This window comes from Camelus bactrianus, chromosome 8 (genome assembly GCF_048773025.1).
Source record: "Camelus bactrianus isolate YW-2024 breed Bactrian camel chromosome 8, ASM4877302v1, whole genome shotgun sequence".
Classification (NCBI taxonomy): domain Eukaryota; kingdom Metazoa; phylum Chordata; class Mammalia; order Artiodactyla; family Camelidae; genus Camelus; species Camelus bactrianus.
In genome coordinates this window covers 76,843,010-76,867,526 of record NC_133546.1, presented here as the reverse complement: position 1 = coordinate 76,867,526, position 24,517 = coordinate 76,843,010, and the positions used below count along the sequence as shown (strand labels likewise).

General features: G+C 39.1%; 1 protein-coding gene and 1 non-coding gene across 3 annotated transcripts in view; both read right to left on the bottom strand.

Moving 5' to 3' along the window:
• Positions 1-24,517, bottom strand: part of KCNQ5 (potassium voltage-gated channel subfamily Q member 5) — a 451,726-nt gene that overhangs the window by 392,220 nt on the left and 34,989 nt on the right. The gene's annotated exons all lie outside the window — the stretch shown is intronic.
• TRNAA-AGC (transfer RNA alanine (anticodon AGC)) lies at positions 23,818-23,890 on the bottom strand. Its single transcript has one exon. It is a non-coding gene; the product is annotated as a tRNA-Ala (tRNA).

Genomic DNA, 24,517 nt, shown 5'->3' with positions numbered 1-24,517 from the left:
AGTGACACTTCATTAGCAAAACAAGGTTAGAAATCCTTGGATATAAATCTCAAGTTGGTTTCCATAGTTTTATAAACAAAATTTTCTGCCAATTTAAAATTTTGAAAAAAAAAATTGCCTTGGGTGATTCTTTCCTTTTATTGGCTTTTCACATAGGATAAAAGAAATGCCTCATATTTCTTGTTTGCTTGTTTGTTTCTGGTTTTGGTGTGAAGCAGAGTCGAGGTGGAATGAAGTTAGAATTATACTGTGTCACTTTTTGAAAGTAGGAGAAGATCAAATATGAAACCCAGCCCAAGTGGGAAACAAATAATTACTTAATCAAGCAGATTAATGAAAAAGATCTCGCAAATTAAATGTTGTTCCAAAGACATTCTAAACACTTACTGGAGCATCATACATGAATGTTGAAAAAATGCCAGGTTTTATATTTTGGTCTTCTAGCAACTTAATGCAATGAAAACTTCCAGAAAAACAAGAATAATGTAGTCATTTTAACCATTTAAAAAAACACGGAAGTGGAGTCAGTTTACAATATTGTGTCAATTTCTGGTGCATACATATATTCCTTTTCATATTCTTTTTCAAGAATAATGTAATTTTTACTTAAAAAGGTACACACACATTATGAGCAGTATTACTTTTTTCTTTACTTCTTAATGCAGTGCATTTGGATGCGTGGGTCACATGAAGTTTTCTGTAATAAAAGTCATCAAATTGTATGTCTGAAATACGTGTAGTTTACCGTACAGGAATCATACCACAATAAAGTTGCTAAAAATAAATAAATAAACCTAATCCTCCCTCCCCCAAAAAATAAAGTGTAAAAAAATTTTTTTTCAAAAATGCTTAAACATGATGCTGAGTCCTGGTGAGCTGACAGTGTTGTTATCATCATCTTTTCTTTTCTTTTCTTTTTTTTTTTTGGCATTGCTTGATGACCTTTTACAGGACCAATTCTTCTTGCAGTGACATTTCTGATAGAACCCACAGATTACAACTAGAGAGGCAATGCCACAGATCAATCCAGCCCTCCAGTGAGACACTTCTCTTTGTTTCTCTCAAAAATTCAAATTGCAATTCCATGAAACCACTCATCCTTTTTGCCAACAGGCCTCTAACCACAATTTCATAAAGTGTCTTTTTTTTTTTCCATAAACACAGCCAAACAGAATATCTCGTTCATCTGATTATAAGCAGAATGGCTGCTATCTGAGCGCTGCTGTATCGCAGACAATAATAGTGCTCATTACTAACCACCTGGGAAAAAAAAAAAATCACCTGAGAGAGACATGTGGTCTCCATCAACATAATGAAAAACGAAAAGAAGTAAACAGAGCTGTCCGTCCAGCTCTGCGTGTTGATGTTTTGATTTAAATTCAGGAGCATGAGAGCAAGTCTCTAAGTAACTCCTAGGTACTCTCTGGGTTCTAAACAAGGTAGGTGCCCTGAATATATTTCTTCTTCACTTGAATTCCCTAGTCTTGGCTCAGTGTCATGGCTACAAACTAAGGTCAAAACCTGGTCTCCTACCTAAATCTTAACACCTTATTCTGAAATGTGTTCTATTCAGAAGCAAAAATAGGAAAGTTCTATTAGAAGGGAAGGTTTAGTAAAGGCAGAACCAGCTTCAGTAAAATGTTCAGGCCAGAGACACTGAATCTCTCTGATACTGGACATGGATCACATTTCAAGGTGAACTTCAGCAGTTCAGAAAAGCTCATGGTGTGGCAACCAGCAGCGGTCATTATTACCACAAGATCCCTCCCTTCCCAAAAAAGTGATTTTATGTTATCCCTATATAAATAGTCCCATTCCTGTGGGTCCCAAATTACCTGGGAACTATCCCACGTGCACCACTCCCAGAGCTCATATTAGAATGATGATTTCAAGGGGACTTCCTACACATTCACATTTTTTTAAATTGATGTCTAGTCAGTTTGCAATGTTGTGTCAATTTCTGGTGTACAGCATAGTAGTTCAGTCATACATATACCTACATATATTCATTTTCATATTCTTTTTCATTATCGGTTATTACAAGATATTGAATATAGTTCCCTGTGCTATACAGTAAAAACATGTTGTTTATCTGTTTTATATGTAATAGTACCTGCAAATCTCGAACTCCCAATTTATCCCTTCCCACCTCCTTAACAGTTGATTTCTTTGATGCATAATTTAAATTACAAGGAAATTAAAACACTTGTTAAAACAGAAACTTTCATACTAAATTTGTATTTGCAGCGGGGGACAATTTCATATGAATGCTACTAGTTTCGTATTTTACAACAGCATCTAAGGATCCCAGTTTTTTATCAGGTGATCTTAAACCTAAAGCAAGTGCCCGTGTGTCCGGAGGCAGCACCAGAAAGGGCTGCAGGGGAACCCAGTTGCCCACGGGTCTGGTGGGAGCAGCCCCGTTGGCCTGTCGCCCGTCACAGCTGGGGAGCGGGGCAGTGGAGGTATCCGAGTGTGTCATGGTGTGCATCTAGCCGAGCCAACCAGGTTTTGGCTGACCCGTCGTTAGGGAGATAAAAACAACTGACATTATAATTACTGAATTAATTTGATTTGGTATCCCAAGGAGATAAGCCTTAAATATTTCAAAGCTTGTTATGAAAACACAGACACACACACACGTGCATTCATTCACAAATCAAGCCCAAAACAAAGCTGAAAAAAAAAAACCCACTAACCAAAAAGCAGTTGTACCTAAGACCTAAACACTGTCTGTTATCTAAAAAAATAATCTGCTTTTGATGGGGAGGGTATAGCTCATTGGTAGATCTCATGCTTAGCATGCACAAGGTCCTCGGTTCAATCCCCAGTACCTCCATTAAAAAAAGAGAGAGAGAGAAAAGGAAAAAAGAGAGATAGAAAAGAAGTGGCAAAAAATTGCTTTGGTAGGCCAACAAAAATAAATTTGGGAGTCTGAGATTTGCAAATGTTAGCCACTATATATAAAAATAGATTTAAAAAAAGAAGTTTCTTCTGTAGAGCACAGAGAAATATATTCAATTATCTTGTAATAACCTTTAGTGAAAAAGAATATGAAAATGAATATATGTATGTAAATGCGTGACTGGGACACTGTGCTGTACACCAGAAATTGACACACTGTAACTGACTGAACTTTAATTGAAAATCTTTTAAAAAAACTAACAGTTGGTCTTCTGTTATTCTACATCAGGCCTTTGAATCAAAACAAGATGAAATAGTTAGACACATCAATTTCATCTCCAAATAAGCTTAGAAAATCAGAATTTTATACAGAATCATGATAAAGTTAGTATATCAAAGATTTCACCCTGATTGTAAAGAAAATATCAAATTTATGGGAAGAAGCAAGAATATGACACTAAGGAAAAAGATGATAGCATTTTTTAAGTCATGCTGACTAATTAATGTCACAACTGCCATATAAAGAAACAGAGTAAAATTTCTTTCTAATTATCAGAGTCTTGTTTTCTATCATTTTCACAAGGAAATATTTATCTTCTGTTTTAATCTAGGGAAGTTTGAGATGCTTACTCCAGAAATCCGCTCTGCAGATGAGGGACGTAGGTACCAACCTGATTCTAGGGCTTGGCACACAACAGAAGTATGCTGCCTTCCTATGCCATCTAAGTGTGCTCCAAGTCAGTATAAGGGAGTTTATGATAGACTGAAATATTCCCTAGTGGGACTTTTATTCTATTACTTCATGAGAGAGAGAGAAACAACATTTAAACAATTTAGGGGAAAAAAAGAGAGAAAATTTTCCATTTTGGAGGGATGCACAGCATCCCCCTACACATCTCATTCCTAGCTCACATGCCAGGAGGTGTCTTTGCATTCATGGGAAGAGAGATAACTAGTCCTTTCCATGGCCATGGAGTCTAAAGAGGATGATACTAAATCAAGGCAGGTTAGTCTGCTCCCATTAATAACTTCAAAAGTCAGAAGGTCTTTGCAAGAGTTAATGACATCAGATCCTAGAATAGTAACTCCAAAGACACAATGCTCTGAATTTATTTAAACAGTTACATAAGGAGCCACACAGTTTCAAAATCAGTAAGAGGCTCAGACTGGATGTATTTTAAAACTAAAGGAAAGACAGTCGTGGTAAACTAGGTAGAGATGTCCAGCAATTTACTCCCTCAATTCTAAAGTAGATCAATAAATTAGGAGTTTGAGATTTGCAGGTGCTAACTACTTTATATATATAAAATAGACAAACAACAAGTTTATACTGTGTAGGACAGGGAACTATATTCAATCTTTTTTGTGTGTGTAATAGCTCACTAATATTTTTCTTTAACTTACACAATTTTATTCACTATAGCATTACAATAAAAAATCACTGCTTATATAATACATGTCCTTTTAAAAAAACTTTCACCATGGTGGTTTCTTTATTTTTGTTATTGCAATATAGTCAGTTTACAACGTTGTGTCAATTTCTGGTGGACAGCATAATGTTTCAGTCATACATTTTAACATTTTAGTCTTATCTTCAGCTTTTGTCAGTTTGATTACTATGTGACTCAGTGTGTTCCTCTTTGGGTTGATCCTGTGTGGGACTCTGAGCTTCTTGGACTTGGGTGACTGTTTCCTTTCCCACATTATGGAAGTTTTCAGCTATTATCTCTTTAAATATTTTTTCAGGTCCTGTCTCTCTCTCTTCTCCCTTTGGGACCTCTATAACGTGAATCTTACTGTGCTTGATGTTGCTCCAGAGTTCTCTCAAACTGTGCTCATTTCTTCTCACTTTTTTCTTTTTTCTGCTCAGCAGCAGTGATTTCCACTGCTCCGTCTTCCAGCTCACTGACCCGCTCTGCCTCACTTAGTCCTCCCTTGGTTCCTTTTCGTGTGTTACTCATTTCATGTATTGTATTCTTCTTCTCTGTTTGGTTGTTTTTTATGTTTTCTAACTCCTCGTTAAAAACGTCTAACTTCTCGCTCTGTGTGTCCATCTCCCTCCCGGGTTATTTGATCATCTTTACAATCATTGCTCTGAACTCCTTCTCAGGTAGACTGCCTGTATCCACATCGCTGGTTCTTCTTCTGGGGTTTTGTCTTCTTCCTTTGTCTGGAACATATTCTTCTGCCACCTCATGCTGTGCAAATTTCTTTTTGTATTTTTATATACGTGGTAGGTTCATTACATTTCTCGCCCTTGGAGAAGAGGCACTCCGTAAGAGACGTCCTGTGTGTCCCATTAATGCACTCCCCTCTCTTCACCCAAGGGCCAGGGTCCAGCTGGCCCCAGGGTGGACTCTGGCCTGCATTTGTGGACTCCTTCCACAGGCTGTATGATTGTAGTTTTCTAACTTCTGGTGTCTGCCCCCTGGTGGGTGAGGCTGGACTAGACACTTGTGCAGGCTTCCTGGTGGGAGGGGCCTGCCCACTGGTAGGTGGAGCTGTATCCTGACCCTCTGGTGGGCACCATCTTATTTTGAGACATGTCTAGAGGCAGCTGTGGGCTCAGAAAGTCTTCAGACAGCCTATCTCTTGATGAGTGCCTCTGTGTTCCCACCCAGTTAGTTGTTTGGCTTGAGATGTCCCAATACTGGAGCCTATGCCCTGCTGGGTGGGTCTGGGTCTTGGTGCAAAGATATCCACCTCCAGGAGTGTTCATGTGGTAGAATGTTCCCAAAAGTGTCTGCCACCATGCCTATGTCCCCAGGGTGAGCCACAGCTGCCCCCTGCCTCCTGCCTCCCCAGGAGACCCTCCAAGACCAGCAGGCACGTCTGGCCTAGGTTCCTATGAACTTACTGCTTTTGCCTTGGGTCCCAGTGAGTTTGAGACCCTATGTGTGCTTTCCAAGAGAGTGAAGTCTCTGTTTTCCCCAGTCCTGTGGAGCTCCTGCAATCAAGCCCCACTGACCTTCAACACCAAATGCTCTTGGGGGTTCCGCCTCCTGATGCCAGACCCCCAAGCTTGGGGCACCTGATGTGGGGCTCAGAACCCTCACTGCTGTGGAGGGACCTCTGCAATATAATGATTCTCCAGTTTGTGGGTCACCATGCCTAGGGCTATGGGGTGTGATTATACCGTGAGTCCACCCCTCCTACTGTCTTGTTGTGGTTCCTTCTTAATGCCTTAGCTGTAGAAGATCTCTTCTGGCAAGTTCCAGTCTTTCTCATCGATGGTTGTTCTGCAGTTAGTTGTGGTTCTGGTGTGCTCGGGAGAGGAGGTGAGCTCAGGGACTTCCTACTCCACCATCCTGGCTGCACCCCTATGACTGGTTTTTTTAAGGACTACACTACAGTGCCCTACATAACAAGTAAGACAAAGTGCAACACAGAAAAGAACTTTCTACAAAATAGCCTTTCAGTCACAGTTACTTAAAGTAAGAGATCTAGCAGCATCCATGCAGTGATGCTCACATCCATATTTACTCCTCGAGCAATAAAACATACAGAGTGATGCTATGAAGCAAAGGATCAAAATTAGTTGATAGCAAAGCCTTATTTAGGTTGTCAAAAGACAATCTGCCACACCTACTGCCAACCTTTTTAAGGATCTCTGTTTAGCATCTTCTGAATCCTTTCTCCAACTCATCTAGTTAAAAAATTTTAAGTCTAGTTATTATCAAGACTTTGGGAAAGTAAAAAATAATTTCTCCTACAAAAACAAAGGAAAACACTGGAGATAATGGATGGATGGATAGAAAGATTTTCCTTTCCTTGTTTCCCAAAAGGATCTTGAGTGACAATTGTTATTCATTACATAATTTCAATTTTCAAATCTTCAAAGCTAGCTTATATGATAATGTTTCATTAGAATAAAATACACAATTTGTCAACCCCTGCACTAAGACTGGTCTAAATCTTAGAAATAAAATAGCTGATTCATATTAACCTCTTGATGCAGCCGGAGTGGAGGACTTCCAGTCTGTGAACGTTTGGTTTGATTTCATACAGATGAAACTGCTTTGTCACTGCATCTGCAGTCTAGGAAATAATTTCCAGAGCCTACTCTGGTGGCCCTCCCAAGTAACTGCACCAAAGGAAACGAAACACTGGGGTGAAGATCTGGACAAAGTAGTTAACCGCTTAAGTGTTTCAAAGGAGAAGATAATGGATATAGCAATGCCAAGGTCCACAGTCTAAATGAACAGCAGGGTGTGCCCTTCACTAAATCTACAACATCCTCACCCCATCCACATCCTCCTGCCTCCTCTCCCCCTCCGCCTCACCTCTGATCCCCTCCCCTCCAGTCTCCTTTCCTTGCTCCCCTCACTTCTGACTCCACCCTTCTCTCCTCTCCACCCCCCAACAACTCAATCACTTTAAATGACTATAACCTTGGAAAGAAGTCTGTTTCACAATTTACTATAATCAGTAGATAAATTCCTTCCAATATTTTAAAATAAAAGTTGAACATTTCACTTTTCAAGGAGAGAAATACACCAGATGCATCAGGTATTCAGTGTGTGATTTTCTGTTGCTTATTTTTCTGTAGGGAAACAACCATTACCAGGAAAATAAGAAGTTCCCTGGATCACTGTCACAGGGCCTGAGATTCACATGGGCACAGAGGATCAAGCTTAAAGGGAGCCCAGGGGCTCGGGAGTCCGGGTCCCTGACTCCGAGGCAAGGTCAACGGTCCCCAGCCAGTGGGATAGCTGCCACAAAGTGAGACCCCCACAGACTCCCCAGAAGCCAGTTCTAATCTGCAGTGACATTCACTATTGCAAAGTTATTTTATTTAATTAGTCTAAATAACTCATGCTGAACTTGCCCTTCTGCTCTCCATCACTAGCTCTCTGGAATAGCTTTCACTCTTGCTTGAATCATTTAAATTTGATATTTAATAATTTATTTATTTAACAACTTAATAATATTATATTAATGTAATAATTAATTATATCAATTATTGGATTATCTGCTAACCTTCTCTTCCTCATGCATCATCTCTACAGACCACTGAACCTTTTCACAAGTGCTTTTTCTTATTTCTATTACTTTTTCACTGGAATACTGATACGGCTGGACTTCCACAATCACCTTTCACTATGCAACGTAAAAGTGATAAATACTAGAAAATAACCCCACTTCTATCGTAGAAACGAAATAGTTAGTGGAAGAAACATCATGCTTTACAAAGTCCTTTCTTGGGCATCCTGTCTTCCGTTCCTGACGAACCTGTAAGGTAGGGACTGCAGGGTATCTGGTTCCTATTTTCCTCAGAAGAGGAAACTGAAGCCCCAGGAGGCTGTCAGTTTCCAAAGCCGGCAGAGCCAGGTAGTGCCAAAGACTAAACCAGAACTTGGGACTTCTGACACCAAAACTCTTACACTTTTTAATCTCTAAAAATGCTAGGCTGCCTACTCATGCCAAAGATTATGATGCACTCTTAGTGGATCTTCCGTCTTTCTTCTGTTTAAGAAAATGATTACTATATATGTACATATATACATATATGAACATTTTAATAATGTATGTATCTCTCTATGGATATCTATGTATTTCTACATCACCACAAAGAACTATTTCCTGCTAAGAACCTGTGTGCCTACGTGCACTGCCATCTTGGACTAGGCTGTAAGGAAGCCCGTTGTCATGGTTACTTTGATAATCCTAATATGCTTTGTTAGGTTTAAAGCTGAAATTGCTGTATGTCATGCAAAATTGATGCTGTTTCTTCAATAAATAATATTATAAAATGCAAACCCAAGAGACAGGACAATTTTAAAGTGAGGAATAAAAATATTCGCTGTCATTATCTCGTCTCTCTAGGAAACAAAATCCAAGAACACGGAGGTACGTGGTTTGTAGATAAGGTTCCAGACAAGCTGAGTGAGCCTACTGACTGAGCCTTTATCTAAATGCTGGTGACAAAACTATGAGAAACACTTCTGGCTCTTCTGATAATAGACAAATCTGAGCCCTCAACACAGCACTGCAAGCTGTCAATGTGGACGCCTTTGGAAACTCAACAGCGTCCTTGCCCGTCTCTCCCAAAAACTGACACCCTCAGCTTTTCTCAGAGTAGATTGTTATAAACTAATTTTATGTTCCCCCTATAATTCACATGTTGAAGCCCCAACCTCCAATGTGACTATACATGGAGGTAGGGTCTTTTTTTGGGGAGGGGTTTTGTGTGTGTGTGTGTGTGTGTGTGGTTTTTTTTTATTGAAGTATAGTCAGTTTACAATCTTGTGTCAATATCTGGTGTACAGCTTAATGCTTCAGTCACATGTGAACACACATATATTCATTTTCATATTCTTTTTCACCATAAGTTACTACAAGATACTGAAAATAGTTCCTGTGCCATATATAGTATGAACTTGTTTATCTACTTTATATATACATTAGTTAGTATCTGCAAATCTCAAACTCCTAATTTATACTTTCCCATCCTCTTCCTGCCTCGGTAACCATAAGTTTGTTTTCTATGTTTGTGAGTCTCTTTCTCTTTTGTAAATAAGTCCATTTGTCTTTATTTTATATTCCACATATAAGTGATATCATATGGTACTTTTCTTTCCCTTTCTGGCTTATGTCACATATGACAATCTCCAGGTCCATCCATGTTGCTGCAAATGGCATTATTTTATTCTTTTTTATGGCTGAGTAGTATTCCACTGTATAAATATACCACAACTTCTTTATCCAGTCATCTGTTGACAGACATTTAGGTTGTTTCCATGTCTTGGCTATTGTAAATAGTGCTGTTATGAACACAGGGGTGCATGTATCTTTTAGAATTAGAGTTCCCTCTGGATATATGCTGGATTGTATACCAAGTCTATTTTTAGTCTTTTGAGGAATCTTCATACCGTTTTCCATAAGGTTTCACCAGACTACATTCCCAGGAGGTAGGGTCTTTATGGAGGGAATTAAAGTTCAGACAGATTTCAGGACCCAGAAGTGCGTGCTACCATAACAGATACCTAAAAAAGGTGGCAGCAGCTTTGGACCTGGATGGTGCTGGGTAGAGGCTGGAAGAGTTCTGAGGTACTTGCTGGAGAAAGTCAAGGTTTCCATGAATGGACCATTGGGACCACAAAGAAGGTTGAAGGCAATTCTGGCGAGAGCTCAGAAAGAAAAGAGGAGAGCTGGAGAGAAAGCTTTTGCCTTCTTAGAGAACACATAAATAATCATGAACAGAATGTGTGTAGAAATCTGGACATTAAAAACCATTTTGGTGAGGTCTCAGACAGAAGGGAAGAACAGGTTATTGGAAATTGGAGACAAGATGCCCTTGTTATAAAGTGGCAAAGAATGTGGCTGGACAGTGGTCCAGTGTTTTATGAAAGGTAGAACTTGTGAGCGATGAGGCTGGATATTTAGCAGAAGAGATTTCTAAGACAAGTGTCGAAGGCATGGCTTGGATTCTTCTGACTGCTTACAGCAAAATGTGAGAGGAGAGATGAACTGAGCAAAAAACTGTTCAGCAAAAAGGAGCCAGAGAGTGGAGATCTGGAGAATTCTCAGCCTGTTCATCTAGAAGAAATCATGAGAAAGCTCTTTCTGAAAGAAACAGCAGAGGTGTGGCACTTTTAATGTCTGATCAAGAGATCACCAGTTTGACTCCTAGATTTAATCCGCCATCTCAGCAGAAGCCAGGAATAGAGATGGGATTCTAGTAGCAGAGACACTGCCAGTTTGAAGTGAAAGCAGCAGAGAAGGCAGGAGTGAGTTAAAGAAGGCTCTCAGACTTCTTGGGTTCTACCGGACCGGACAAAGGAACGTGGGCTATCCTTCAGGGAAGGGAAGAATGACCCCAAAAGCAATTCAGAGAGCAGTAGGGCTGCCACTCCCACTACAAGCCCAGGGACAAGGAGATTTTCTTCGGGAGTTTAGAGGATGGGGGCCCCTGCAGAAAGCCAAGGGGACAGGGATTGGCACATCCAGCCACAGAGGATTATTCTTGAGCCTTAGAATGATGGAATGTGCCTGGCTAGGTTTTGGACTCGTTCATGACCTGCTGTCCCTTCCTTCTTTCCTGTTTCTCCCTTTTGGGATGGGCCTACCCTAGACCGGTCCCACCACTGTTTTTCAGAAGCACAAAACTTGTGTGGTTTTACAGGTTTCCAGCTGGAAAGGATTTTGCCTCAGAAGGAACCATACTTTGAGTCTTGCACACACCTCTCTTAGATGATACACACACGGGGCTTTGGATTTCCGACTTTAGAGTTGATCCTGGGCCTCCCAAAGACTTCTGAGATGGTTGGGATAGAATGAATGTATTTTGTATAATAGAAGGACATGAATTGGGGGGCTAGGGTGGGATGTTATCGACAGAATGTGTCCCCTTCAATTCGTAAGTTGAAGCTCCAGCTCCCAATGTGACTGTATTTGAAGGTAGGGCCTCAAATGGAGGTAATTAAAGTTAAATGAGGTCACATGGTAGAGCCTTGATCTGGTAGGATTAACATCCTTATAAGAAGAGACATGAGGAGGTGTCCACTTTCTCTGCCACATGAGGATGCAGTGAGAAGACAGTCAACTCCAACCCAGGAAGAGAGCTCTCATCAGGAACTCAGTCCCCCAGAATGATGAGAAAACTCATTTCTGTGGTTTAGCCCATCCAGTCTATGGGACTTTGTTTACCGTCCAGAGTGACACACAAAGAACACTCCTTGCTTTGGCAAGCTGGGCCACCTCTTAGTCCCAAGCATCCTCACTTTCCTGTCTTTCTTTATGCTGATCCCTGTGCCTGGAATCCTTCTTCTCCGTCTTCTGTCAACATTCAATCTACTCTTCAAGTTCTGCCTTGTTAGTACAAAAAGCTTTTCTAAACTTCCCACATCCACTACACACACACACACACACACACACACACGGCTCCGGTATGCGGTCATCTCTGCCTCCTCTGTGTCAGCTTTCAAGCCATCATTTTATTTTCTTGCTCTCACCAAACTATAAGTTCTCTGAGGGAAGCAACCGTGTTTCCTTATCACCATGTCCCCTTCAGGGCTTAGCACATAGCGTGTGCACAGGAATTATGTTTGGTCCCTACAACTGAGCTGTACTTATTTAAACCGTCAAGTTTCCTTTTTAAAAAATAATTTTTAAAAGTTTGCATTCACACCAGACTCACAGAAAAAGAGGCAAAAATGGTACACAGACTTCCTATCTACCCTTCACCCAGCTTCCCCCATGGCAACATCTTATGTAAACAGTACCTTTGTCAAGACAAAGAAATTAATATTATGACATTCTTGTCAATTAAACTGCAGTTGTTTGTTTTTCATTTCACCACTTTTTCCTCTAATGTCTTTATTCTTTTTCAGGATCCAAACCAAGACTCCCTGTTGCATTTACTTGTCCTATTTTCTTAGTTCCCTTCAGTCTGGGACAGTTTCTCCTTCCCTTTCATGACCCTGGAACTTTTGAAGATTATTAGTCAATTATTTTGTAGAATATTCCTCGAGTTGGGTTTTGATGATATGTTTTTTATTAGATTGAAGTGATGCATTACTAACATGAAAACCATCACATGGGGATAAGTGATTTTAATATGTCCTATTACTGTCATTTTGGGAAACATAACACAGATTAATCTCATCACTAGTGCTGTTAACCTTGATCATGTAGTTAAAGTGGTCTCTTCGGGGTTTCTCCACTATAAAGCAGCCATTTTTTCCCTTGTAATGAGTAAGTACCTTGGGAGGGGGGAATAGTTTGAGACTATGCAAATATCCTGTTTTTCCCTCCAACTTTTATCTACTCATTTCAGCATCCATTGGCAAATCTTGCTAGCAACCACCGTTTTGTAGTGTTTACCTAATGGTGATTTTAAAATTTCCTTATTCAACCGTCAAGTTTCAAAACAAGCTGATTAACTGCATTCCTCTGCAGAAGAACCAAAGGCAGAGGGCTGAATTACCCTGTGTGTCAAGGTACTGGGTCAAGTCCAGACAAAGTGTCTCAGGGATCAACACAAGTACTGTAAGAGGCTCAGCCATGCTGAGAGCAGGGGCAGACACCAGGGATAAGTAGCCCTGGTGGCTGCTTTAATTTGATGGATCAAACCCATCACACTCCTTTCTCTTCCTTGTATGGCGGGATCCAACTGTTGAGCTGAACTAGCTGAGAAGGCTTGTTGTAAAGGCAACTGAAAGCAGCTGAGTAGGAGAGGTGATAGGCATCAGACATTTTTCTTATCAGAATATGTTTTTTCCCGGGGAAAAAGAACCAGTATTTTATCAGTTTAATTTTAATGAATATTTGCTAGTGTTACAGTAGCACACATCATTTTAAAGTTTTATTAATTGATTTATTTGGTGATCAGTCTTGGTCAATATTTTAGGAATGTTTATTGCCAAGTATATCAATAAACAATGGAACATAAAACTGTGAAAGATGAAAACAGTAATCTACAGATTGTACATTTACTTCACCATTATGCCATGACTTTACTGATATTTTTCTTGTTGGACTTTCTGCTACTTTATTGTGAATTTCACAATAATGCACTTTAAAAGTTGTCAAGCATAAATGTTCATAATAAAATGATCATGAGGAAGTTACTGTAGTCAATTATTAAACTATTTCTCATATTCTCTCATTTGAATCTTTTAATATACACGTATAAATTCAGCACTTTGTCATGCAAAAAGAAATTAAATAATTTTTAAAGACATAAATAAGATTTAAACTTACATATCTAAACTGATTCAAAATAGAAGTAAATCTCTTATCAGCCTATTCAATTTGGTGAAAAATATTAAATTTGCCTTCATTTTTTCTTTTTTTGTTTTTTCTTTTATTTTTAAATTTTTCTGCTTTTTATTTTTGTTGTTTTTAATTTTTTCTTTTTGTTTTTAGTATTTTTGTTTGTTTTTTATTTTTTTTTAATTTTTTCTATTTTTAATTTTTTTTGTTTTTAAAATATCTCCATTTTAAAATGATCTTGTTTTATAAAATTGATACTTATGGTTTGATAATGTCATGAAGTTGGGATAAGGCTTGACTTCCCCACAAACCAAGAAGTAAACTTACTTCATTTGTTATATTCTTTTTATAGACTGCAAAAATGAATAAACACATATTTAGAGTTGGAATTTTTTAATAATGACATTAAAGGCCTTTCTATCAGGATATACAGCTCTATTTCTTTCTTCTTTATTGTTACTAACTTCCAAAAAAAATGATATTTGATTTTATTTTTTAACAAGTAGAAACAGCTTCACCAAGTCCTTGAAGACCCTCATAGGTATGAGGGCAGTCACTCGGAGATGTGACCTGCCCTTATACTCCTACGGAACCCATTTGTGGGACTCCTCATTTGGAACCGTTTCCTTTTATCTTGATCATGGAAACAAAGATGACATCTTCAGAAGCCAAGAGCCATGAGGAAGGTGGCTCATGACAGGTTTGGGGTTTCATTCATGACTAAAGCCAAATGGTGACCGAAATTCTTATATGGCTCATTAGTGACTGAAGACAATTCCAATGAGGCTGGGAAGCCACCCCTGCTCTGTGATGTAACACATCAGGGTGTGGCCTCTTGGGGATGGAGTGTGGATCACACAACCGCCAGTGCAGAACATCTGTCCTCCCACGGTTCTTGATAAAGTGCACCAAGGAGGGCAAACAAGGGGAAATCTGAAAAGGGGGACTATCAATGAAAAGTATAGTCACACACACACAAATGTATATACAGTGACACAGAAAGGAAGAAAGCAGCTTGACGGCCTTGGGCAGAGTTACTGTGCTGCTGAAGACTTCGCACTGATTCTGAGAGCGGATTCTTACATAATGGCCAATCACAACGTGAATAATCCACAAGGAGCTAATTACAGGCTTACGAAGATGCTACTCATTCTCTTCCCAGAAATTCATGGCAATTCTTTGGAGAATCTAAATGCTGACATCAGAGCTCTGGACTCCTCCAGTAATTTTAAAACATAATACTACACAAATGGATTTTGCCCCCAAATTATAGTCTTAGAATTGAAAATTTTAATTGCTGCAACAGATAATAACATATGAATAGTATCTTGTGAAAAGGGAAACGTCTTTTAATTTAGAGGCAAGACTTCATTGTGTATTTAAAAGGGTTTTGTTTTACCCTCAAAAACAATGCTTTTATCCTAAAATATATTTGTATATAGTAAGTGACAGTCTGTCTATCTGATAAAATATCTGTGTAGGTAACCACTTCATGTTTTTAGCAATTCAGGGGAGATTACTGAGATTAATGACAAACAGATTTAATGGTAATAGTGACAGTAACAGTTTTAAATAACAAGACTTCTTCCTTCCTTCCTTCCTTCCTTCCTTCCTTCCTTCCTTCCTTCCTTCTTCTTTCTTTCTTACATATTATTCCAATAAAGTCCCTTTGCATCACTGGTCTTAAATCAAGCATTTGATCATATTATTTTTTTCAACCTGTTTCTTCATGAGTTCATTCTCTGCCTCTCATATAGCTTTCCACATATTTACTGAAATAATTATTTCATTAATATGAACCGTATTTTTATAGGATACATTTTTGTATTTCACCCCTAACAGTTGAAGATGTGCCTTTGAAAGAAAATCTTTTTTTTAGAACTGAAGTATACATTTTAAAAGCACCGCACCTTAGTGGGAAAGTCTCAGAATTAGTTCACTTCTCGAAACTGTTATTTCTTCACTTGGGAACATATATTTGAGATCTTTTGGACATCGTCTGCTGATTTCAGATTTATTCTTGGCTTACATCCTTATAACGAGAATCTGAACATTACTTTGAGAAAATGCCGTTTAATTTTAGAGAAGTGTGACATTCTAAGAACTTAATGTCGGGCAGCATTGAAGGGAACTGGAGGCCCACTTTCCAAGTGCTCCCTCCTGGGCACCCTTGTCAGTCTCAGTCAACACTATCTCAGTCAACACTGCAGGGGGCCAAAGACACCCAAAGAGGAGTCCAAGGGCTCAGTCCACCGGGAAGTGTCACACAACCACACTGCTTGCTTTACATAACCCCAGACTCCATCAAATTTCAGGACAATAATTATGAGTGTTACAGAGAAAATGATACTGTTCAGCAAGTCACAGAGTTTATTTCTTAGAGTTTCTCCACATTGGACTAGGGTTCCATCAGAACGAGGTAGAATTTATCACAGAACCACACAGTAGATCCAAAGATAGATCTCTCTTTGAGAGGAAGAATGCAAAATTATAAATATAAAACTAGGAAATTAAATCCAGAGCCTTGCAAGGGGCTGCTAGTGAGAGACTGTGAAACTTAAGGTTCACTTGCTTTGTGGTAAATTCACCTCTCTCTCTCTTTCAACACACCCACCCCCACACATACACCCTTGAGAAACGCAGATATTGTGTCATTTCTTTTTCCCACTTTACAAATAGTCTTCCATGAATCGTAGAGTGTACTAGACCAAAATAAACTTGAGTTTCTTATGCCAGATACATACACTATAACATGGGGACAAGTTCAGCATTAATGGCCTGTGTTTTTCCTTGTGACACCGGCAGTTCACCAGCCCTTCCTTCACAGTGTCAGGGACAGTGATGACACAAGGAGGTTTTCTCCTTCTTCCACTTTCAGGGAGTGATGAAAATAACGTAAGGCCAACCTCCAAGGAGGCTCCTCTTAGTTCTTGTGAAACCAGAGGGGAAGTATCCAAAGAAGTGAATTACAGATATGCTGCCAGATCCCTTGGAGAAACTACATCACTTCTGTCGGTCCTGAAGGACCCTCCACACATCTGACTGAAGAACACGACCCTGGGAGGCCAGAGCAATCCCACGAAGTGGAAGGGATGAGTGCGGCTTGGATTAGAGGCAACAAAGCTGCCTGGTTCCGAAGGGGCTGTGGCCTTGCCATCCTAAACTGTCCTCCACTTTCTGTGTGGGGGTCGAGTCCCCTCCACGCTTGGACTGGCCACCGTGGATTAGGGGACAGCCAAGGAGGGTAGACAGAGACCTAGGCATGGAGGATGGGGAAGGAGAGAAGCTAATGGGGAGATGAGTCGGGGAGGTAAACCTCAGCTCAGTTCAGAGTCCTCACTGATATGCAGAAGGTAAAATATTTTGAAACCCCTGACCCAAAAGGATATTCCTCCAAGAAGGACATGACGCTAAATACCAAGCATGACTATAATTGCGGTGCGTGGTCTTCACAGCTTCGACAAACCTTAATGAAATGAAACTTTACGCCTCCTTGGAAACATGATTATTTTAATGATCAGGCTACTGTATTGCAGCAGGCGTGAGTTTCCGGAAGACCTTTAAAATATTTCATCTTGGCAGGTTCTTAAAAGAGCAACACCAGAACTCACCAGTATTACTCTCCATGCCTTTATAAGATCAGAGAAAGTTTGGCAACTATTCTAGGTCAGCACATGTATAGGTTTTAGCTGTCGAATGCAGCCTTGTTTACTTTTCTTTTACCAATAATTAGAGTGGTTTAAACAAAACAAAACAATAACAACACAAAAGCAATCTCCAATAGACAGACAACAAGGTCCTACTGTATACCCCAGGGAACTACATTCAATAGCTTGTAATAAACTATAATGGAAAAGAATCCGAAAAAAGAATATATATGTGTATAACTGAATCACTATACTGTACACCAGAAACTAACACAACACTGAAAGTCAACTAAACTTCAATAAAAATAAACAAAGGCAATCTCCTAAAAGGATGAAGAATGAGTCGGTTCTTAAGTTACCCAAAACATTGTATTTGCTACGTGACACCATGAGCCCTTTCTAGGAGTAAGAGAAAAATATCTTGGTAGGGCTATAAAAAACCTTCTTTCCCAGGAGGTAACCTGAGTTTTTGATCACTCACTTGTTTCAGTTTGATTATTTGTGAACATTATTTAATTTTTAATTTCTTTTTTGTTTCACATGGGCTTCGTGTAATGTTACCTGTCTAGTAGCTGCTCCACACCTGCTTTTCAATAAATACAAACATTCCAGACAAAAGTTACTTATGTCATCACATCACCCTCAGCCTTCTCGAATGGCCAAAAAGAATAAAACACAAACTAACTACAGATACATTACCACACAGGGAAAGCACAAGATTTTATTTACTTTTCTTCTTCCTAGAATAGAAATACCTATTTTTCACATGGGGCACTTTAAATCATCAAAAAAGTATTGAACAGTAATTGTGAGGAAAGCCAGTATATATACTTATCCGGTTATGATTTTCAGCTGAGCCACAAGGTTCAGGATATAAATGTGCTGAGAGGAAAAGAAGTGATAATAATTGCTTTCAAAATAGAAGAGAAATAGGAAAAAAGATCATGCCAAATAGAGGTTTAGGAGAGGGAAGAAAATATTAAACCAACCTCAACTGTAAAGTGAGCAAATGTGTGGGGTGGCCCCGCATCATGTGTGTTCAGTTTCAAACAAGCCTTTAAATTGAAGTGTAGTCAGTTTACAATGTTGCATCAATTTCTGGTGTACAGCATAGTGTTTCAGTCATACATGTACATATATACATATTCCTTTTCAGGTTCTTTTTCATTATAGGTTGCTACAAGATATTGAACATAGTTTCCTGTGCTCTACAGTAGAAACTTCTTGTTTATCTATTTTATATACAGTAGTTAGTATCTGCAAATCTTGAACTCCCAATTTATCCCTTTGCACCCCCTTTCCCCCCTGGTAACCATAAGTTTGTTCTCTATGTCTGTAAGTCTGTTTCTGTTTTGTAAATTTCATTTGTGTCTTTTTTTAAGATTCTACATATAAGTGATATCATATGGTATTTTTCTTTCTTTTTCTGGCTTACTTCACTTAGAATGACGATCTCTAATTCATAAAGATACATACAAACCAGTGTTCACAGTAGCACTATTTACAACAGCCAAGGCATGGAAGCAACCTAAATGTCCATCTAGACAGATGACTGGATAAAGGAGTTGTGGTATATATACACCATGGAATACTACTCAACCACAGAAAAGAATAAAATAATGCCATTTGCAGCAACATGGATGGACCTGGAGATCATGTGTTCATTTTGAGTGCTGGCCTTCTACTGTATTAGGCGCTGTGATGGATAAAAATGAACAAATGATGCGGAAGCAGTCTTCATCTCATGAAGCCCATGAAGAGATTCTATAAATCCAGAAAAATAGCTGAGTACATGTCAAGAAGTATGCGAAATGCTTTACACACAGGAAGCCATGAAGAACACGGCTGGGCAGGTTAAATAACCTGACCAAATAACAAAGCCAACAAAACTAGTTTATCTACAGGTCAGTCTTTAAGCCCAAGCCTTACTGTTCCGAAAGCTCACCTAATCACTACTTTCTAGGGATCCAGGAGGGTGTCTGTGTCATTAAAAATACAGGACAGTATTAAAAACATACCCAAGCCTAAACCAATACCAAAAGAAGTAGAGTCAAATAAATGCAAAACATTTTCCTATGGGGGAAAAAATCATCTTTGTGCTTTTAACCATGTGAGAGTAATTTGATAATATTATGGATGGTGGGTTAACTTGTATTTTTCCAAGAGTAACTCTCAATTTAAGAATAATACCTCAAGGCAAGCACTCCCTTTTTATCACTTTGATTCTATAATTGTGCACCAGTGATCAAGCTACAGAAGTTGATAAGCCTGCCTGCTAAGACCAAGGAAAAATTAATTAAGTTTTAAAAATACAGTAAGGTGGAAAGTCATGGCAATTTTATGTTGTACATTATTCAATAAATTCATGATGTGTTGATTATGATTTAAATAGAAATATTAATCAATTATGTAGAATTTGCATCATACTATACATTACACATTTCCTTGGGACAATTAATGTAGCTATCTTAATAAATATTGGAAAAGGAGAAATATATTAGGACTGCATAGTGGATGAGATTTACATTTGCTTAAACTTCATGGAAAAATTCTGACGTGATTTTTCAAATTGTGCCACCCACCCAAAATTGAGTCTCCTACACATTTTTAAGAGTGCTTTTTATTATATGCCAATATTTAGGTTATAATGGTTTTGATTCCAATCATCATTAGCCTGATAAAGATACAGGAACACTAACACTACCCAGCTGAACTAAAATTCTTCTTTATTTCCAATTCCATTTCTTTTGGTTCCTGCTAGTTTTTATAAAAATAGAGTTATTAGTGTGTTTTTCTGAGAACAGAAATGTATCACCTTAATGAACAAAAGATGCTAAAATTACAGGGATGGTGGAAAAGTCAACATTGATAGCAGAATTTCAATAAGGACTAAAATGTAAAAAATAAATAAAATAAAATGCAGCAGTGGTAACTCCAGCAAAACTCAAACCCTACTGGCCATCAGTGTCAAGAGAAATATTTGATGGTGACCCAGCATACTCAGTTAAGTACTTCTTAAATAAACAGGATGCCAAGAAACTTCATTTTAGTTACCCTTCAAAATACATCACAGATTGCTGTTGGCTTTCTTCATTGAGTAAAAATGGATTATCCGACAGACCTTGTTTATGATGACATGCACGGGAGGGGGTTGCAAAGAAAGGAGGGAAAAACCAAACTTAGTTTTTCAGTGTCCCTGCTCTGCAATCTGACGGCTGAAGTACAAAGCATAGCTCTGCCATCTCACCTCACTGTCTGAGCGATCTGCAGGGTGTTTCATCCTGTTTTAGCTCTGTTTCCCCCATGTAAGACAGCACTGGCGAGAAGAGATGGCGGCGAGGATAAAATGAGACTAGGCACAGTACAGCACACGCTCGGCTACATAGTAAGCGGTCAACGCAGACTACCTAAGTTGTCAAAATAATGTTCACAACGCTGCAACGGCATCACTGGAGGGTTTTCAATAGAGGAAACACATGATCTGACTTAGGTTTTAAAAGGTCCATCCCAGGTTTGGGGTTGAGAACAGACTAGAGGGAAGGAGAGCAGACGCAGGAAAATGTCCTTAAACAGCCACTGCACTGAAGAGCAGCTTGAGGATGGAGCCCCCATATGGTACCCAGTGGGGAGGCTGTAGAGACATCATGAGGGATCGACAGGCACGGGGGTTTGAGAGGAAGAGATGAGTCAAGATAGTTACAATTGTTAGTATACGTGCTGCCAAAGTGAGCACAAGATAGTTAAAATTGTAGATCTTTGGTTTTTGTTTTTTGTGGAGGGGGTGATTTGCTTGTTTGCAGGGGGTCTTTGTTATTGTCTGAGTGACAATAAGGATGGAGTTTGGGGTTTTTTTTTTAGATTCCACAGGTAAGTGATATCATATATTTCTCTGTCCGACTTACTTCACTCAATATGATAAAATAATTTTTTAACTATAAAAATTTTTTTAAATGATACAAATTTTATTTACAAACCAAAAACAGATTCACGGACATAGAAAACAAACTATGGTTACCAAAGGGGAAAGGGTGGGGAGGAATAAATTAGGGGTTGGGGATTAACAGACATGCATTACTCTACATAAAATAAACAACAAGGACCTACTGTATAGCACAGGGAACTACATTCAATTTCTTATAATAACATGTAATGGAAAAAAATCTGAAAAGAAAAAAGTATATATGTATATTTATAACTGAATCACTTTGTGGTACACCTGAAACTAACATTGTAAATCAACTACACTTCATTATTTATTTTTTTTTTTTTACAGAGGACGGAGTTTGAAGGGGGAAGATACCTAGATGAGGATGCTTTTGCAGGAGGATGAGGGGATGAGAATGCCCAGCAACCTAGTTTTGGACAAGTTCAGGAAGAGACACCCATCAAACAAACATGTGGACATGTCAAGGGGGCAGCTGGATAAACAAGAGAAGAGCTCTGGGCTGAAGATGTAAATGCAGAGTCACCATTGATAAAATTATACCTTAAGAAATGAGGCTCAAGTGTGAATGGCAAGTTGAAGGAAGGCAGTTCCAAGGGGACAGTTAACCACAAGGTAAATTATTTTTCCCTCAATAGGATTTTTTTCAGAAAGCCCTTCAATTATCTGAATAATTGCTAAGCTGGAGCATGACACCCTTTGGCATTGTCTAGAGGTTGTTAAAATATGTCTGGAAAGCTCACATCTTTTAAAGTCACACACCACTGTAAAATAAAATAAAAATCACAATTCTAAGAAACATCTACCAGGAAATGTGCACACTTGAGTAAGAACACAGGAAGTGGCCAAGACTCAGGAAAAGAGTTTAGTCAACAGAGCTCAACTGTTGATCCAAGGACCACTCAGCATTGCTTAGTTGCAAGTTTCAAACATTAAAATAACTCTCCACAATGCAAGTGGACAGCTGGCTACAGTCCCTGATAACTGAGCATTTGTTCATCGAGCCAACCGGTCCCTGGGAATAAAGATGAGAAGTCAAAGCTGGAGCCCAGAGGAGCCTGGTGAGAAATCCTATGTGTTCTCGGCAGGGTTTCCAGGTGTAGAGGGAGCACAGAGGTGGAGTTGATCACTGCATTTGTGCAGCCCCAGGACAGACTTCCGGGAGGAGGTGACTTTTCAGAAGGATCCAGAACAATGCAGAAACTTGCAGGCTGAGCCTGTGCAGCAGATGAAGCAGGATAGAGGGTTTGCAGGAGAAGAACTCGTCTCTGTGAGCTCAGTTTTGGCCCCTGCAGCTGCTCTGTTCTCACTTTTTCAGCTGAACTGTCATCACATCGCTCAACAGTAAGTCACTGACTTCTTAAGTTGACAGAAACCAACATAACTGATCCACAAAACATACCACTTCATTTTCAAAGTGGGCATTTATTCTTTCAGTGCTGATACTTTGGAACCTTCATCAGTGACCTAAGCACAGACAAGAAGGGAAGGATTTCAGAAGTTCCGGAAAGCTTGGCGGGCTGTCCATGCCACTTCCCAGCCTGCAGGTGCCCCAAACGCCATCAATGGTTATGACTCCCTTGAATCTAGGTTGTGGATTAAAATGCAAACTTTGTGAGGAGTTTGGGGGATATATACATCTTTTCTTCTTTTTTTTTTTTTAGGGTTAGACTTTATCACCCAGATGCTACATCACCCAGACTCTATTTTTATGTCCTGGGGATTTTGGGGGGGGGGGGAGTGGGGGAGGTAATATAGGTTTATTTATTTATTTTTAATGGAGGCACTGGTGAATTGAACCCAGGACCTCATGCATGCTAGGCATGCGAGTCTACCACTGAGCTATGTCCTCCTCCTGGGATATTTACATCTTAAAGTCACTTAAATGCATCAAATTCTGGGGACCTCCCCAAGAAAAGTGAAGTTGAAGAAGTTGCAAGGTAAGAAGAACAACTGATAATGGGTTGATTTGGGACTACCAAAGATGAACTGTTACTTTACAGGTTGCATTCAATTCTCTTATAAAATCATAGCAATTATACAGGTTTTATATATATATATATATATATATATATACACACACACACACACACACACACATATATATACATATATATAATACTGATATATATATATATATACACACACACATAGAATACTTATAAAAGCTGTCACTATCATAACATCTCTTGCAAATAAAACAGTGAATTTCTAGCTGCAAAGGCCTTTCTCTGAGGGAAGAGGTTCAAGGTCTTGGCCTGGTCCGCGATGCTGAGTAAACTCACTGATCACCTCCTGGGGACCCCTCAGAGTGGACGAGGTGCTGCTCTTCCCTTAGGCTCTCACAGCCCATCTGGCAAACTCCAAAAGGTTCAGAAGTAAGATAACTAATCTTTTCTTGCTCCAAGAAAGTACATTATAATACTTCAATCTATTTCATTAAAAAAGGCCCCAGTTACCAACTGGATGGGTTAATTGAGGAGACAGATTTTGAAAGAGGATGAGAAAAATACTAAAAATCACACTGTATTTTTTAAAAAGTTTATTTATTTACTTGGGGGTGAGGTAACTAGGTTTATTTATTTATTTACTTATTCATTTATTTAATGGAGGTACTGGGGATTGAACCCAGGACCTTGTGCATGCTAAGCACACACTCTACCACTGAGCTATACCCTCCCCCTCCATACTAGCTAAGATCTCTCTCAATTAAAAACTATGACTTGCTTACTCATGTATTTAAGTGAAGGCTCAAAAAAATTTATGGAATGGATTTTTGTTTGTTTTTTTGTTGTTGTTGTTTTTTGGGGAAGGTTATTAGGATTATTTATTTACTTTAATGGAGGTACTGGGGATTGAACCCAGGACCTCATGTATGCTAAGCATGTGCTCTACCACTGAGCTATACTCTCCCCCCCTTGGAATGGATGTTTTTTTAAAGCAGGATCTCTTTTTTTTCCTCCATCATTTTATTGGGATTTAAATTGTACCTTGATTCATAGGATTTCGCTTAAAAATAAAATAATTTGTTTTAGGATATTATATAATAATGTCTTCAAGCACCTAGTGACAGAGCCAAACATATCCCAGACACACTGGTCAGAGTGATTAGGTCCAAGCCCAAAATCATGGCCAGAGATGAAGGGCTCATAGTGGACACGCAAACATGTGGTGGCAAAACCTCATGGAGCATAAAGATCAGGAAGGTGAGTCTATGACATTTATTTGATTCATAAATAAAGAAAACAAGATTTACTTTTCATTGGGCGAAAGGACAAAAAAAGCAAGGCCAAGGATCACTGGTTAA